This window comes from Vulpes vulpes, chromosome 14 (genome assembly GCF_048418805.1).
Source record: "Vulpes vulpes isolate BD-2025 chromosome 14, VulVul3, whole genome shotgun sequence".
NCBI lineage: Eukaryota > Metazoa > Chordata > Mammalia > Carnivora > Canidae > Vulpes > Vulpes vulpes.
The window spans coordinates 50,532,859-50,551,101 of record NC_132793.1 but is presented as its reverse complement, the minus strand read 5'-3'; the positions used below and the strand labels follow the sequence as shown (position 1 = coordinate 50,551,101).

At 39.7% G+C, this 18,243-nt stretch overlaps 1 protein-coding gene across 25 annotated transcripts in view; it reads right to left on the bottom strand.

Annotated features, from left to right (window-relative positions):
* Window positions 1-18,243, bottom strand: part of PJA2 (praja ring finger ubiquitin ligase 2) — a 223,438-nt gene that overhangs the window by 131,249 nt on the left and 73,946 nt on the right. For 15 of the 25 annotated variants that reach the window (XM_072736598.1, XM_072736601.1, XM_072736600.1 and 12 more), the window contains one exon: window positions 7,350-7,469. The exons of the other annotated variants lie outside the window; for them this stretch is intronic. The gene's annotated coding sequence lies outside the window, so the exon portion shown is untranslated. The remainder of the gene's footprint in view (window positions 1-7,349; window positions 7,470-18,243) is intronic. 25 annotated transcript variants of the gene reach the window in all.

Genomic DNA, 18,243 nt, shown 5'->3' with positions numbered 1-18,243 from the left:
GTTTTCATTTGCTTCATTTTTTATGTGTGTAATCACTGCTCAACCTCTCTTCCACAATTGTCTAAATATTCTCTCAAGAGTCTTGCTAAAAACTCTTCTCCTGAGTTTTCATTTCTAACTATAATATTTTTCATTTGTAAAAGCTCTTCTTTGTAATCTGAATGAACTGAATCTTTATTATAGCATCCTGTTCTTGTTTTTGGTTGCATGATCTCTCATTTCTATAGATATGACTGCTGTTTTGTTTTTATTCTTAGGTTTTCTTTTTCCTGCACAGTCTCTCTTATCTCCACATTGCTTTAAATCTATTCTGGTTTCTATTTTTCAAATTATATGCTAGCTTCCTATGCTTGATAACCTCTGGTTGTCTTCTCTTACATTATCATTGTCTTCTCATATTTTATAATATTTTAGATTTAATTATAAATGCACTTATTATTGTCTTCTCACATGGACTATATAGTCTTTTCATAGCTCCTAGAACTGAGTGCATTAATGCACTCTTATAAATTGTGAATTCTATTGTAGGGTCATCAGGTTGGGCTATTTACTTGACAAGTTTCTGATGTCAGCATCTTTAGAATTTCTTCTTGAGTTGATACTGTTTTCAAGACCTTTAATCTCTTTTCTGGATGATGAAGGGCTGGCTACCAGCATATGGGGAGGTGAGTGGGGGAAGATGGCTAAATTTACTGAATTCTCCAATTTTCGATATAATACTCATACCCTCAATTTTTTCTTTTTGTTCTCAGATCAGAGACCCTCTGTCTTACACAATTCAGAAAACAAACCTCCAGTCCTCAGTAAATATAACTGAGGTCTGTTCAGAAATCTTATATAAGAACAGAATTTGTCGTGGCTCAGGTCATGATCCTGAGGTTCTAGGATCGAGTCCCATATCGGGTTTCCCACAGGGAGCCTGCTTCTCTCTCTGCCTGGGTCTCTGCCTCTCTCTATGTCTCTCATGAATAAATAAATAAAATGTTAAAAAAAAAAAAAAAGAACCGAATTTGTCTAAGCATGTCTGTCTATAGTCTTGTCACATTTTGGGGAAAAAAACATGCTTCAGAATTTCTAAAAGCACATAACAGTTTGATAAGAAGAACTAATAATAATTAATAAAATATGAAGCATCAAACCTACACATCAATCATGATGGTTTATATTCCAAACATATAAAGTGTGAACAGCCAACTTCAAATTAGATGGAAGTGGTGATGGGTATTGAAGCCCTTGCTTTCTCAGTACTCAATCCTGAGCATCCTATCCTTTTAAGAGAAGGTGGCCCAGTGTAACATGTCTCCCAAGAGCAGAATCACTCCATGTGAATTATATCCAATGGTCAGCATTGCAATTGCTTCTACTCACTCATATTACTTAGGTAACTCGGAATGCCTTTTCAAGGCCACCTCTCTGAGATCAAGGTGAACTTTAAGGTAAAATGGAATATTTGGTTTCTCTGCTAAAGTAAAATTCATCCCTAGCATTTATCTAGAGTGGCAGTGTCTCTAAAGCACTTTGTGCAACAGAATATTCTTTTCTTAGGGTCCTATTTATAAAGACATCAAAGAGTTGAGGGAAAAACATTTCTTTCAACCACAGTGATGAGGCTTCTTTCATGTTTTGAAAGATCTTATGTTTTATTTGGGTTTGAGTATTGTTTTCTTTCTGATGGCATCTCACATTTGAATAGGTCTTGCTAATAAAATACAAGCCACCTTCCATTTGACCAACTGGGGATAAAATTAATTTAATCAATCAGGCTTTCTAACATTTTTCCATGTAAATTAAGTTTGGAACTTTGAAAAATATGAAATAATCAAGTTACTGTTATTTGAAATAGGTACAGTATGTCATGCTGCAGTTTGGTTTATAATGGGAGCTTATAACTATATTCATTACTATGAACTGTTTCCTGGCTGGCCTTCATTAACCATCTGGCTTTAAACATTGATTTGTGGTTACGTATGTTATTTTTAGGGAAGAGCACCTGAACATCTATCGAAAACATTTGTTTCATCTTTCTCTACATATTTTTAAAGGGCATGATTCTCAATGTCGTTAAAATCTGGTAGATTCTATTGTAGCTTACTCCTTGACTTGTAATCATATACAATTTATTCAAAGAAAATGCCAGTCCAGTTATCAAGTCTTGGTCCTAATGCTTCTTTTCCTCATGAAATTTCCTAGGTAGTATGATAGGAAAAGAGAGTAGAGGGAAGACAAATCTAATCCTATAGATTTTCATTCAAATGTAGTGAAAAACTTTATAAACTTTCAGGACTTGGATGTTAGGATGCTTTAAATTAGAGGATGCCAAAATAATTCATTCATTAATTTAGTCAGCAAATATTCACTGAGGACCTTTTAGGGAATAGGTGCTAAAAATGTGGGAGATACAGTAGTAAGTAACAAGGCCCTTCCTCCATGTAGCTGGACAACAAACATAGAGAAGGACAAATAATCTATAGATAAGAGTATGAAGGAGATAAATTGGACTTTATAATAGAAAAAATTAGGGGAGGAAGGCTACTTTAGATTTGGTGGTGAGGAAAAGCCTCCCTGAAAATATAAGAACTGAGACCACATGAACAACCAATAGAAGAAACTTCCTGGTAGAAGAGGCAGTGAGTTCCAAGGACCTCAGTCTATAAAGAGCTTCATGTGGTATGAGACAGAAAAGGGGCCTCTGTGGTTACAGCAGTTAGTGCCAGCAACTAGTGATAGGGATGAGGTTGGAAGTGCTAGCAGGAATCAGATCATATGAGGCCATGGTAAAGAGTCTGGATTTAATTTTCATTGAGACTTACATTTAAAAATATTATTATGACTATGATGTAGAAAAACAATTCTAGGGGTGCCTGGGTGGCTCAGTCAGTTGAGCATTCCACTCTTGGTTTTGGCTCATTTCATGATCTCAGGGGCCTGGGATCAAGTAAATCAAGAGGATTTATGGGAAAAAATCCTCATGTTGTAGGGCTCTTCACTCAGCAAGGAGTCTGCTTCTCTCACCCTCTCCCTCTTCCCCTCCCCCTACTCTCCCTCTCCCCCCCCTTTCTCTCTCTCAAATTATTAAATAAATCTTAAAAAAAACCCAAGAAAACCCCCAAAACCCCCCCAAAACTCTAGGAAGGCAAGAGTTAAAAGATAGAAATGACCTAGAAGGCAACTATAAGAGGCAAAGTGGCAGATAATGATAACCCAGACTAGGGTAATGACCTGGAAATGGAAAGGGATAGACAGGGATGTGGTTTTGGAGTGGGTCAAGATGACACTCTGATATACGGGACGTGAAGTCAGGGAAGGATGGGAAGCAAAGATGCCTTCTAGGATTTTGGATTGGACAAATGCATATATGAAGATGCCATTTACTGAGATGGGGAGTTCTGGAGGAGGAAGGGATAGATGCGCCAGGAATTCACTTTTTAACAACATAAAATTCTGAGGTGTCTACTAGATTCTAAGATGAAAACAGTAGATGGAAGTTGAATATGCATTTTGAGGGGTACAAATGGGTCAAGATAAATGAAGATTACCCAGGGGAAAAGTGTAAACCAAGAGAAGGCCCTGAATAAGTACTGTACTGGTGATATTCCAGGAAGGAAACAAAAATCATAATAATTAGAATTATAGTTGACTAGAACAATGCACAGATTGGAGGTGACCATACCTGTGTAGTTGAAAGTCCACTTTTAACTTTTGACTCCCCATAAACTTAACTACAAATAGCCTACTATTGACTGGAAGCCTTATGATAACACAATCAATTAACACGTAACATATACTTTGTATATGTATTAAATGCTATATTCTCATAGCCAAGTAAACTAGATAACAGAAGATATTATTAAGAAAACAATAAGGAAGGAATAATACGTTTACAGTGATGTACTGTATTTATGGGAAAAAATCCGCTAAGTGTATTCATACAGTGCAAACATGTAGTGTTTGAGGGTTAGCTGTTTAGAGAACTGGTTATGTAGAAGCTAGAAGGCTGAAAGAGCAAAAGGAATATGCTGAAGTGCCTAGAAACTAATGACTGTAGGAAGCAGCTACTACTCTCAAGCTTGGAGAACTTAGGGAAGAGGCAGGCCCTAAACCAGAACCTTTGATCTAGGAGGAGGGACCCTACAGATCTAGTGGGTAGGCCTCTGGGAGAAAACTCCATGCGGTTTTGGTGCTTGACTCCTGGAGGAGGCGCATAGCCCAGTGGGCTCCCCCAGGTGCAGGAGGAGTAGCACAGTTGGTAAGGATATGTCACGTGCTGCCCTACGAGGACTGCCAGGGGCCTCAGCTTGGCCACTACTAGGCAGCTTGGTGAGAAAGGAACACTGAGTGCTGGAAGAAGTCGTGGCCAACTATTATTGAAGCCTATTACTGAGGATTGTTCATAGGAAGTAGGAAAAAGGAGATAAGCCCGTCCTCCTCTCCTTGTTGCTTCCAATGTTCCTCTGGTGATCTCACTAGTAGAACCTAATAGGAAGCCAGTTGGCAAGGAAGTCTTGGAGATATGGTTTGATTAATCCCAACCCACTAGTAGAGAAGGTAGGCTAGAGCTGGGAAATGGCTTCTGAATATTCCCTGATTTTCAATGTGAAGTGACAATTTTGCTTTCAGAGCAGCTCTTGCATGAATATTAAGTGAAGGCTATTAAGGAGGCATTATTAATTACACTGACAGTCCTGCAGGGGCAGAGTAATACCTCCTTGCCTATCAGCAGACCTGGGTCAGGCACGGTGTTCTGCCTTGTTTTTCTCTCATGCTGAAACCAGAACATGAGTTTCCTTTCTCATCCTCCCCTGGAAGAATCAGCCTAACATTGTCTTGGGTACTTTCTAGAAATAATTTTTGTATATAGGATAATCTCCTTTATTCGCCCATTTATTCAATATTTATTAAGAACCTAGTCTCTGGGGGCACCTGGGTGGCTCAGTAGTTTAAGCATCTGCCTCTGGCTCAGGTCATGATCCCAGGGTCCTGGGATGGAGCCCCATGTCAGGCTCCCTGCTCAGCACAGAGTCTGCTTCTCCTTCTCTCTCTGCCCTTCTTCCCGCTAGCTGTTCCTTTCTCTCAAATAAATAAACTCTTTAAAAGAAACCACCACCAACAAAAACCAAAAAAGAACCTTTTCTCTATATTTGGTGCAGCTCCAAATATTGAAGGCATAGAGATGAACATGACAAAATTCCTGTCCTTTTGGACCTTAAATCCTAATAAGCTGAAGTGTGTGCCAGAGGGAAGGGTTGGTAATAAGCCTATAAAACAATTTTTAAAATGAGATGTTTTTAAGTACTGCTATGTCCTATGAGGAAAATCAACCCCTGGGTGACTCATCACAAGTGATGGAGTTGGGGCACTGTAGCTATTTCAGACTCCGACTCACAGACATATTAGTAGTATCACACTGTTCCTAGCAAAACAGACTGATTCCTTCAGTAAGATAGGGCTACTATCAGGGAAAAGGCCTCTCTAAAGAGGAGGAATTTGCACTAAAACCTAGAAAATGAGCAGAAACCAGCTACGCGAAAATCACAAGACATTCACAGAGAAGAGATAGCAAGTACAAAGGCCCTGGGGCTTAAATAGGCCTGGCTTATCAGAAAGCCAGAAAGGCCTTCTCTCCTAGCTGGGGGAAGGCTGGAGGACAGTGGATGAGGAGGAGTGGCAAAGTATCCGGCCTTTCCCATACCCTCCTTATTGCGTTTAGCGAAATACCTTGGAAATCAGTCCCTATCAGAACGTCCCTCTTCTTAGTGACTGCGTGATATCCTATTGGACAGGCAAAAATTCATCTCAGCATTTCACTGGTGTCAGATGTTTAGACTGTCTGCATTCTTTGGTTCTTACAAACAGTCTTTACGCTGTAATAAACATCATTTTACATACGGTTATGCAGGTTAGGGTGATTATGTCTGTAAGGAAGTCTTGGAGATGTGTGTGCATTATCAATTTTGCCATATATTCATTTTACGTTTTGGTAGATTTGTCCAAACAGACTTCTAAAATCTTTTATCAATTTCCATTTCCACCAACAATAGTGCCTTCACCCTCATCTCTCCCCATGAGCCATAAAATGTCCGCCTCTTTACTCAATCTGTCACATGAAAATGGGATCTCCCTACAGTTCTATTTTGTCTTATTTTCCTTATTAGGGAGATCCCGTTTATTTTCATGTGTTTAAAAGACATTTGCTTTTTGTATACTTGTAAGTTCTCAGCTCCTGTTTTTAGCCAATTTCCACTGGATTACTAAGTTTATTTCTGTAATGGCTTCATTGCCAGTTGTTTCCTCCAGCCAAACCACAGGGTTTGAGATCATGCCTGTGCATGACGGGAGGGAGCAATGAAGACCCTTCCCTTCAACACTCTTGCCCCCACCGTACATACTGCCTTCACGACCAGTCTACAAATTGTTGTGGGGACTTTGGATTCCTCCTCGTGCTCTGGGTGAGGAAGGTGAAACAGAGTATTTCTAGTGGAGGAGTGGGGATGGGAACCAAGATTCCACCTCTATTTCCCCACCACCTACCTCCAGGTTCTAAACCTTTGGCACAGAGCTGAGAAATACCTCCCACCTACAAGGTATTTTGAGAAAATCCAAATGTGATCACAGAGCTTTCTTCCCAGTTCCATGTATTTCTCTTCCCTGACACAAACTACAGAAGTTCTTGGTGGTAATCTGTCTCATGCTTGTACTTCTGGCTGGAGGGACATGTGACGATGTTTCTAGTATGCATTCAATGTCCTTATAGCTGTGAGTAATAGGACACAACTATGTTAATCAGAAGAATAGAGAAGAGTATAATATAGTACCTGTCTCAAAGTCCTTCTGCATCGCTCCCCTCTCCCTAATTTACTTCCTGATTCAAACACACATCCACTATTTTGTATACATACCGGAATCTATGTTTGCCATGATTTAAATACAGTAATCAGAGAGGTATTTTTCTCACCAGAAATGATTAAGCAAAGATGCATAACTCTGGAGATCGAATGATTACACATACGGAATATGATTCCATAGTGGAGACCCCCGCCCCCCAATTGAGGTCATTGTAAATAAGCAGGTAGTCGCAGGTTTAACTAAATCCATTCCCATTTTCCCAAACTACAGATCACATATGCTCTGTCATATGAACTTGTGCAGAGAATCTGAATGAGGTGAGAAGAACCTTTATAAAAAGGTAAAAAGTCATCTCTAGGGATTTCAAAGTCTCCCTTCAGCAATACTTTAATTTTAGGGCCTCTGCAACAAGAGAGTCATGCTCTAAAATTTAGAATTACTAAGTGTTAATTATAATATAATTTACTCTTACAAGTTCTCCATTTTACTTCTTGCCTGTGTCCTACCTTTAATTAATGTTTCTATTTGAGCTAGGAGAGCAGTAATTTTCTTGACTGTTTCTTGGTGAAGAGATTTGCTATTCTTTCCAGATCTTGATCTTTAGCTTTTTTTCTGCTAAGAGAAACCTACAAAAAACAAAACAAAACAAAACAAACAAAAAAAAAGAGTTCAGAGTCAAACACAGGGATTCTATACTCTGAAATATTGTTAACATGTTGTCAGTCTCAGAACTTCCCTGAACTAGTGCTGAACAATATTTTCTACTTCTCTTTGGCTATCCTTAATTCATTCATGTGTTGAAATCCTAACCACCAAAGATGATAGAATTAGAAGGGAAGTAGTTAGTTTACAAAGGTGAAGCCTCATGAATGGGATTGCAGTGCCTTATAAAAGAGGCTAAAACCTATGTGATTCCTACTTGGTAGGTAAAGAAATGCAGGGTTACATGACGATTGTCCAGGACCCTACAAACAGTAACAACCGTAGGACCAAAATACAAACCCAATTTTATTATTCTAAATCTGTATCTTTCTCGTTACCGTGCTACATGATGTACATGTCCTTCCTTCAGAAGCTTCTGGAGGTAGCATTGCTGATATTGCCACCTTACTGATCCTTGCCATCTGTGTCACGAATCATGAAATATGTTCACAAACGAATTCACTAAATAGACTAATACTATATTCCCTTTATCTGTTAATAACAGAAAGACAAACTCAGACTATACCCCAAAGCTTTCTATAGCCATGCTTCAGCAGTAGCAACTTTAAAATCCAATTAAGTCCCATGCATGGAGGAGTCAGACTCATCCCTCAAAGCAAGCTAACACACATCTTCCCAATGATGTTATCTCCACCACATATTTTCCTTTCTTGCAACAACCCAAATTATCATGGTGTTCCCTGCAGAGCCAAATTTAATATATGGGAAGCCAAGTTGTGATAAGCTTGAGAAAGAGATAAAGCTAGGTGTGTATTGCTGGCATAACAATACAAGCTGACTACTTGGGAATGATTTACCCAAAGAACTTAAACATGGTAGAGAGGCCAGGCCTGGGCGAGAAGAAGCACACTTAGTAACTGTGATTGTAAACCAATAACATCAGGACGTAACAGGGGTAGGACTCCACTCGGTACTTTTGGACCCCTGAAGTGATACAGGTCCTGATTTAGAACTGGACAAAGAGAGGCTTCCACATTCTGGATGTCATTGGTCACATTACCCTGGCTGGACCACTGAGGCTCAGTTTGGGGACTTTTGTTGGGATCACAGGAAAACAACAACAACAAAACCCTCCTTTTTATAACTCCTTTCTAGCTTCCTCCTCCCCTCCCATCTTCCCTCCTCACCCCTTTCCTTTCGTATTTGAAGCTGGGAGTATGTAAGTCTCTGTAGAGCTCGTAGGTCTACAGCACTGAAAGCACCTAAGAGTTGAGCCAATAAAGAGAAAAGCTGAGTAAAGAAATGGAGGAAAACTGAATCCTAATATCCTGTCAAACCCTGGACCTGGCCGTGCCTGAAGTGAGAGCCACATACTCCTTAGATAATTATGTCCATAAATTCCTTTTGTTGTTCTCTCCCTCTTGCTCTGTTTCTTTCTTTTTTTTTTCTTGCTCTGTTTCTTTTTTCAACACCTTGATGTGTGTTTGTCACTTGCTGCTAAGAGTTCTGATTCAGAAAAATAGCAATCAACTTTTTTTTTTTCTCAGTGATTTTGTATCTCTTTGTCCAAAAAGTTATAGGTTATTAGGGACAGTGACCATTTACCCTGTAAATCCTTAGCTGTGCCGTCCACAAGATTCAGTCTTGTCCCCTCTCTTGGAGTTTACTGAACAACTGAAACATGTTTTGAGGAAACCATAGCCTAGACTGATTTAAAATTTTATTCCTTAATGAAAACCAAATTCTATTATGAAATCCTGAGGCCAGAAACAGTTAAATGCTTGCAAAGTTAATGGCATTTTCGGTGGCTGTAATAAAGTGCAATCTTTTATTTTAAAGATCACAGCCATTTAAAATGATCCAATAAACATGGTGCACTGACTTCATTACAACACTTTAAGTCTTTTTCACCCTGCTCCTTTCCCTGGAAAAAACACTTCAGTTTCAGGGAGATTCCATGAGTAGGTAGTTTTGCATGGTTTACTTAATATTTAGAGCTGGAAAGAGAAGCACGGCTCCTGAAAGTAAAGGTCTGAAACCCTCAGGGTGGAAACACTTTCTAATTGACTTTTCTTTTGCTCTTTACTCATTCATTCATTCTTTCCTCCAACAGCAGGAACAAGAGAAATTTTCAGGAGCTGCAGATTTGATATGGCTTAGCAAGACATGTTCTCACTGTCTAGAGGCAGAGAGGGCTGAGCAAGCCAATTATTAGAGGGCTTTTTGTTTTCCTTACTTTAAAAGTCAAAGTGATATTTAATTTGAGAATTCCTAGCTTCCAAAGTGATGGGTTGAATTTTGGGTAAGCAGTTTAAACCAGAAACTAGTTTGCAAGTCAAAAAAAAACGGTTGACCCTTGAGCAGTGTGAGGGTTGAGGCACCCATCCCCCATGCCATTGAAAGAAAGCCCTCCTAACTTTTGAGCCCCAGAAAATTAACTACTTAATAATCTACTGTTGAGCGGAAGCTTCCCAATAACAGACAGTTGATTAACACATACTTCATATGTTATATGTATTACACACTGTTTTCTTATAATAAAGCAAGCTGGAGAAAAGAAAATATGGGATAATCGCATTAGGAAAATCATAAGGAAGAGAAAATACATTTATAATGTTGTCCTGCATGTATCAAAAAAAATCCACATATAAGTGGACCTGCACAGTTCAAACCCATGTTGCTCAAGGGTCAACTGTATATTGATTTATCTGGTTTTGGTTACATATAAACACCTATATCTAATATTGCCCTGATGAGTAGGCTAAGTCTTAAAATAAAGCCATACAAACACTTTCTTTTTTTTTTATTAAAGATTTTATTTATTTATTCATAGAGACAGAGAGAGAGAGAGAGAGAGAGAGAGAGGCAGAGACACAGGCAGAGGGAGAAGCAGGCTCCATGCTGGAAGCCTGACGTGGGACTCAATCCAGGGTCTCCAGGATCATGCCCTGGGCTGCAGGCGGCACTAAACCGCTGCGCCACTGGGGCTGCCCCCAAACACCTTCATACATATATATTTTAAAGTCAATGTGTGACCTATGGTAAGTGTTAAAAGAAGTGGTAAGAAAACCAACACCTGTTGGGCGTTAATGTGCAAGGTACTTTTATAAGTTTTTTTCAATTAATTCCCCGAACATCCTGTGAGGTTGGCACAGTTATCCCAAGGGGCCACTCTGCTCTCTTGCTCTCCCCAGGCAGGCCCCGCCCTCCCAGGCAGTTGTAAGGACAGGGAGGGCCCTGTAGGAGACCTGTCAGTTCCAAACCTCTACAAGTGGGCACTCACCACTTCCCAGCCCAGTACCCTAGATTTCTGGGGTTTCCCTCCAAGCAGCGGTATGATTAACAAGGTGATGAATGTAGATGTGCAACTACCTGACCTATTACTTATCTCTGCTTCTCATCAAACTCAACCCTAAGAAGCCTCAGGTCTTTAGTACCAGTTGCTCTCCCTGGGCTCAAGACCATGGTAACCTTTCCTGCATAATAATATTTTCCATCTGGCCGTAGATCTCCATGTAGAACCTAATCCCCTTTCAAACTCTCTCTCGGATAATGCTTAGGACAAAATAACCATAGTTAGAAGGAATCATTTTCCTTGTAATGTTATCATGTTAAAGCACAGATCCTATTGTCAGGGAGACCTGAGGTAGTGTGTAAGTATGTACTTCTGACCAAGACCTTTATTTCTATCTCGCCAGAGTTCCACTTTGCTCCTGAGAATCCCCACAGTGGGGTCAAAAGAGTGATGATATCATAGTTCTGCCTCTTTCTTTCCTTAGTTTGTCTTTGTCTCTCCCTGTGCTCTGGTTAATCTCTGCAGTTCCTCTCCTTCATTAGATAAGCTTCTGCTATTTCTACTGGTTAGGCCTAGTTATCCTATATTACAGATGACTCCGCTCAGCTCTCTCAATAATTCTCATTTTACAAATGAAGACAATGATGTTCAGAGAAGTTAGTTACATCGCTAGTTAACTCTAAGGCAAAGATTTTAATTCGAAACAGTTTTATTCCAAAGCCCATATGCTGTGCTTCATACTCTGTGGCTCCTCTTATGATTGCATCATTTGTGACTGACTCAGAAAATTAAATTGTAAGGGAATGGACTTTTGGATTATTTAACATGAATCATCCCCTATGGCCAATTATCCTGCTGTTGAACATTTTCAACAACATATAAATAAAATGTACATGTTCACACATTATAATATTTTTCATTATTATTATTTCACTTACAGACATCTAAAATTGATTTGTTTTCTCCCCAGATTTTTAGTAAGAATCAATCATTTCATATAGCCTTGCAATTTTTAAGAAAATTATGCTGCTTTTACAAAAATCTTGTGGAAAAATCTTCTCCAGGGGAGAAAAATGAAGTGGTAAATAATATACAAGGTTAAGTCTAGTTTCCTCAAAGTAAGTTCTGCCCTTGGTTCAATTTACATGATCTTCCTGGTGTTGGTATCTGTAAATACAACTATTGATGAAGTTCCCACGCCAGGTTCCAAGTGGCCAATAACTAGAGTTAGCACTGGAAGTTGAGAATACTTAAGGTTATCTACATTTTGAAGTTTTGCTTGTGGTTTATTTTCTGCAAAGTTCTTCTTACTTTGATGGACAGGGTTTTATTCTATTTGAGAGATCTTAGGATGATCTAATCTCATAAATTATTATTATTTTGGGCCATATAAAAGAATATATCCTTGAACTTCTGTTTCCTTTAGATGAAAGTTATTGCTAAAGTAGTTCTTGAGTTTCTCAGAGTCAGTATACAATATGTGTATCAGTGTTATCGCCAATTATCTCCACGAAGTCCTGTTTTATTTCTAATTTATGCAAATCAGATTGACCTGCTAGCAAACCAGACTGTGGAAGAACTTAGTTATATTTACTCACTTACTGCTCATTCATCCAAATTATCTGAGCATCTACTATAGGTTGGTCACCATGCTGGATCCTGACGATAAAATAGCACACAGTTGATAAAGTCTCTGCCCTCATGGAGTCCAATTAGGAAGACAGATGACAAGCTAGTAAATAGCTCACCCACTGCTTCCCACTTTGGAGTAATAGAGGAGAACTTGAGAAGCAAAAAATGGTGAAAATAAAAACTGGAAGTCCAAGAATCTAAACTTTCAGGGTCTGATTGGTTCATGCTTCAAAAATATGGCCTTTGACACCTATTCATGAATCGTGGCCTTAGCCCTTTTGTTGTTTCATCAGAACAGCACTGTCTACTTTGCCTTGCCCAGCAGAGTGGCCTGCTTGACCCAGTTAAGATCACGAAGCAGGCAAAATCAGCATTAGTTATTTATTTGCTCATTCCCACAAACATTTTTCAGTTCTGTGAAACCCTTTTGGAAGGCAAGGGTTGTTGTGAATCTTAGAAATTATCCAGAGAAGGATTCCTACTTCTGAGTTGTACAGTACTAATAGCAATAGGTCAATAATCTTACTGGAACAAATGGAAAATATTACCAAAGTCCTTTTCAGACGTATGGGAGAGCTGTGAAAGCAACAAAGGCTAAGTGAATCAAAACTCTGGAGAGAATGATCTGCCATGATCTGATGATAGCCACCTCGTTTCCTCCATGGTATTGGTCAGTTTGGAGAACGCATGGGTGCTTGGGCTCGACCCAGGGAGAGGGGGTCCACTGGAAGGATCACAACCAGGAAAGCTTCTGGTAAGCGTGGGGAGTGCTAGAAAGTTGAGGGGCCTCAAACAAATGCCTGGTTCTCCTCCCAGTATTGGGATCTTCCACAGTCTCCCAGAGCTAAGGAAACCAATTCTCATCCGGGGAGAGGTTTATCTCAAACACACCACCAGTCTCCTGGTGAAGAGATTTGTCAAATATCGAAGCTGCACATGACAGGCAGACAACAAACTGAAAACTTCTGAAGGGCAGAAATGTATCTCCTGCAGCTTTCCAGTGGCTACTGCCTGTAGTGAAAAGCCTGGGATAGCCAGGTGCCAGGACCGTGATGCAACCCCAAGTAGACGGAGTCTCCCTGACAGGTTAGCCCAGTCTACTTCCTGGTTATATGTGATTGGGCCCCATTCTCTGCCAAGTAGGGTGCCCCACATTAGTCCGCTTGGGCTGCCATGACAAAGTACTGTGGACTGCCTGGGTCCTTTAGATAAGCAGAAATTTATTTCCCACAGACGTAGAAGCTGGGAGTGCAAGATCAAGGTTCTGGCCAATTCGATTTCTGGTGAGACTTTTCTTCCGGGCTTTCTGGTGGTCTCCTTCTTTCTGTGCCCTTATATGGCCTTTCCTCAGTACATGACAACATGGGACACAGGGGGTAAGCTCTACTTTATTATAAGGGCACTAATCCTTTCAGATTAGGGCCCCACTCTTAGGACCTCATTGAATCTTAACTATTTCCTTAGAGACCCCATCTCTAAATACAATCACATTGGGTGTTAGAGCTTCAATATATGGATTTTGGAGGACACAGTTCATCCACAGAGGGAATAGAAAGAGAAAATTTTTCTTGTGGAATATAATGATATCTGGAGCCTCTATGGATCTTTTATACACAGTATCCTACCTACTATACTGTGAAGAAGTAAGGTCATATGACCAATAATCAGGAGGGAAAAAAAACCAACAGAAGCAAATAGACAGATGATCCACATAATTGAAGTTAGCAGATAAGAACTTCAAAGCTGCAATAATTGTGGGTAGCTGAAAATACAGACAGCTGCCTAACTATTTCCCTCTTGAGATTTTCTCCTCAAATGATTCCAAACAATAAGATAGGATATGTAAATCTACACAAAACCATATTCTCAGCATAACTTGAAGACAGAGAATGCCAAAACTTTAAAATGACTGTGACTAGAAAGAGAAGAGTCACCACATCCCAATGAATGATCTCTCTCTCTGGTTCGACCCCTACACGGTCATGAGGCTCTGTAGTGAGCCAAAGCAGACTGAGAAATGCTCTAGGAAAGCCAAAAAAGGAAAATCAGCAAGAGGGCTTAAGGTTCATCAGAAGCTGCCATCAAAGAGACTAAGTTCTCCCTCCGTCTGAAAACAGGATAACAGTGTCCATGCAGAGCATAACATGGCCTCAGAGAAAGGACCTCAAAATACATGTGATTAAGAGCAAGTTACTTAAAGGGCATCATTCAAAACATATTGTTGAAGGGGAGAAAAAAAAGACAAAAAGCACTCTGTAATTGGGCTGTGAAGGGAAAAAGAAGCAAATGGTGAAAAATATAGGGTCCTAATAACAAATTTACTCAGAGCCATTGCAAAAAATCAGGCCAGAAATTTCTACATATACCCACTGAGTAACAACCCACCTCCCATGAGAAGCAGAAGAAATTTTTTAGTCAACACTCCAAACAGAATCATATAAACTCATTCAAGCATTCGAAGATACAAGAAAATCCCTTAAATTAGAAATTCAAACACAAAGAACATTACAGGATGAGAACTGGAAGAAAGAGAGTTGATTGAATTCAGAAGGAAATGGATTGAAAAGATAAAAATATCCCAAACCTAAAAACTATACATTATACAGTGGCCAAGGGAAAAGAGGCTCATGTAAAAATTTAATAGGCATAGAAGGCAGGGAAAGAAATAAGAGAATAAAGTAAAAAGAAAGCAAAAATTGTCGGAGAGAAAGTAATGAGCACATAAGGAAGGCAAAGGACAGCATAGAAAAAGAGAACTACAACCAATATCCTCTTGGATGATGCAAAATACTAAATAGATATTAGTGAGCAGAATCTAATACTAATACTAATATGCCATGAGCTTGCAGGATTTATTCGAGGAATGCAAGGTTTTTTTCTATATTAAGAAATCTATTAGAGACACCTGGGTGGCTCAGTGGTTGAGCATCTGCCTTCGGCCCAGGTCATGACCCTGGAGTCCCGGGATTGAGTCCCACATTGGGCTCCCTGCATGGAGCCTGCTTCTCCGTCTGCCTCTCTGCCTCTGTCTCTCATGAATAAATAAATAAAATCTTAAAAAAAATAAGAAATCTATTAGTATGTGTTATAAAGAAATTAAAAAATCACATGGTTATCTTCATTGATACTGAAAAAACCTAAGTCGAAAGCGAAAACCCATTCACAATAAAAACACTCAAAAATAGGAATTAATACTCTCTCAACAGGATCAAATTTATGTGTGTGTGTGTGTGTGTGTGTATGTGTCTGTGTGTGTATAGAAAAAGAGAACTTTTCTTCATATAAGAAAATAGGGAATATAAGAAACTATATATGTATCTGCTAATTTCTGGCAAAAAAACAAAAAACAAAATCCTGGAAGAATCATGCTAATGTTAAAGAAGCCAGGTGCCTCTGGGGTGGGGCAGTGTGGAAAAGGGATAGAAAGAATGGGGGGCTGACAGCTCCCCAAGGAGACCTTCATGCACAGCTGTGTATGGGACCCGCGGCGGCGGGGGTTCGGCACAACTCGAGGCCTACAGGCAGCTTTCCCTCGGGGCCGGACGCGGGAGGCCAGCAGAAATGCCGTGCTCATTCCTTACTGCTGAGCTTTTACACACCAACTAGTTTTCTTCATTTGTAAACTGTCATAGGGTTTCCCTCATACATGGAATATAAGAAACTGGGAAAGGGATTATAAGGGAAAGGAGGGGAACCGAGTGGGAAAGATTGGAGAGGGAGACAAACTGTGAGAGACCCCTAACTCTGGGCACCGAACAAAGGGTTGCAGAAAGGCAGGTGGGCGGGGGGGATGGGGTGACTGGGTGACGGGCACTGAGGGGGGGTATGTGATGGGATGACCATTAAGCGTTATACTATATGTTGGCAAACTGCGTTTACATTAAGCACAATGTAAAAAAAATTAATTAATTTAAAAAATAAAATAAGACAGCATGTAGTTCTCTGGCTAGATTTTTTTTGACCTTAAAATAACTTAATATTCCATTTTGACCAATGGTTAAAAACAAAATCAATGTTAAGTACCAAATGAGTACTTTTATTTCTAATCTGTCAATTATGAGTTTATAACCACTCCCCTTTGACACCCAGCAGGCACTTTTCAGTGCAGTGCACAAGCCAACAAGCAAACTCTTTGCAGGGTGACTTTGTAGAGGGGTTAATGGGGTTCTCCAGTCTCTCTGAGCACTGATTGCCTTGAGTTAGCTTCAGTTTGTGATGAGCTAACTGGAAGACTAGGAATCCCTCTATCCGACATTTCACCTTCCTATGGGCCAAGCACACTTCTTGAGCAACTGCTAAGCCAGCTCGGGAGCCTTCTCTTATCACCTGCCATGGCTTCCATTTGGCCTCATTTGCTACAAGGACATGTGACCACCACGGGGCCCTATGTCCCGATTACCCTGATGTAACTCTATTTAAATCTGTACATTTTAATTTAAGCTGCTAATGCTACTTAGCTTTGTTTCCTTGGTATAAGCAAATGAATTAGAGCTGAACTAGAATTCTAACTCTTGCTTACAGACTTCAAACCCGAGCCTTGGTTCTCCCATTTGTAAAGTTGGAGTAATAATAACTGTACATAAAAAAACCCAAGTCACAATGCCAATTATTAGTAACAGTAAATAGATGTTAGTGTGACCATTAAAAAATTTAATCTTCCTTCCATAGTCAGTAAGAAGTCATTTTCTAATATATATATATATTTTTAATAACAGAACTGTGTTTCCCAAGATCATTTCTGTCAGTCAAGATTTGTGATCAAAAGCAACAGAAACTAACTGGCTGATTGAAGCAGAAAATTATTTAATTGAAGGATACTGGACAGGTCATACAATCTCCAGAAAAGCGTGAGAAGCAAGTCTGGGGGCTATATAATCTGGAAAAAAATGCTCCAAACTAAGCCCAAGGATGACTGAGAGCCACATTCCTGCAACAGGTGGTACATCCAACTTCTCTGATCTTAGAGCCAGGATGATGACACTAGCCTCTGGATGTGCTAGGATCCTTGCTAGGATGGAGTCTTTGCATCCCCTTTTAAAAATTTTTATGTAAATCTATCAGTTGATGGACATTTGCACTCTTTGCATAATTTGCATAATTTGGCTATTGTTAATATAGCTGCTATAAACATCAGGGTATGTATATGTTCTTATAAACATCAATCCCTTTGAATTAGTATTTTTGTATCCTTTTGGTAAATACCTAGTTGTGCAAGTGCTGGGTCGTAGGGCAGCTCTATTTTGAACTTTCTGAGGACCCCCCATACTGTTTCCCAGCATGGCTGCACCAGTTTGCATCCCCACCAGCAGTGCACAAGGGCTCCCCTCTCTCCACATCCTCACCAACACCTGTTGTTTCCCCTGTTGTTAATTTTAGTCATTCTGATTGGTGAGAGGTGGTATCTCATTATGGTTTTGATTTGTATTCCTGATGAGTGATGTTGAGTATATTTTCATTTGTCTTTTGGCCATCTGGATGTCTTCTTTGAAGAAATGTTTATTCATGTCTTCGGCTCATTTTTAATTGGATTATTTGTTTTTGGTGTGTTGAATTTTCTAAGTTCTTTGTTTCGGATACTAGCCCTTTATCTGATAGGTCATTTGCAAATATCTTCTCCCATTCTGTAGGTTGTCTTTTAGCTCTGTTGACTGTTTCTTTTGCTGTGCAGAAGCTTTTTATCTTGATGAAGCTCCAATAGCTTATTTTTGCTTTTGTTTCCTTTCCCTCAGGAGACATGTCTAATAAGGAGCTGCTACAGCCAATGTCAAAGAGGCTGCTGCCTGTGTTCTCCTCCAGGATTTTAATGGTTT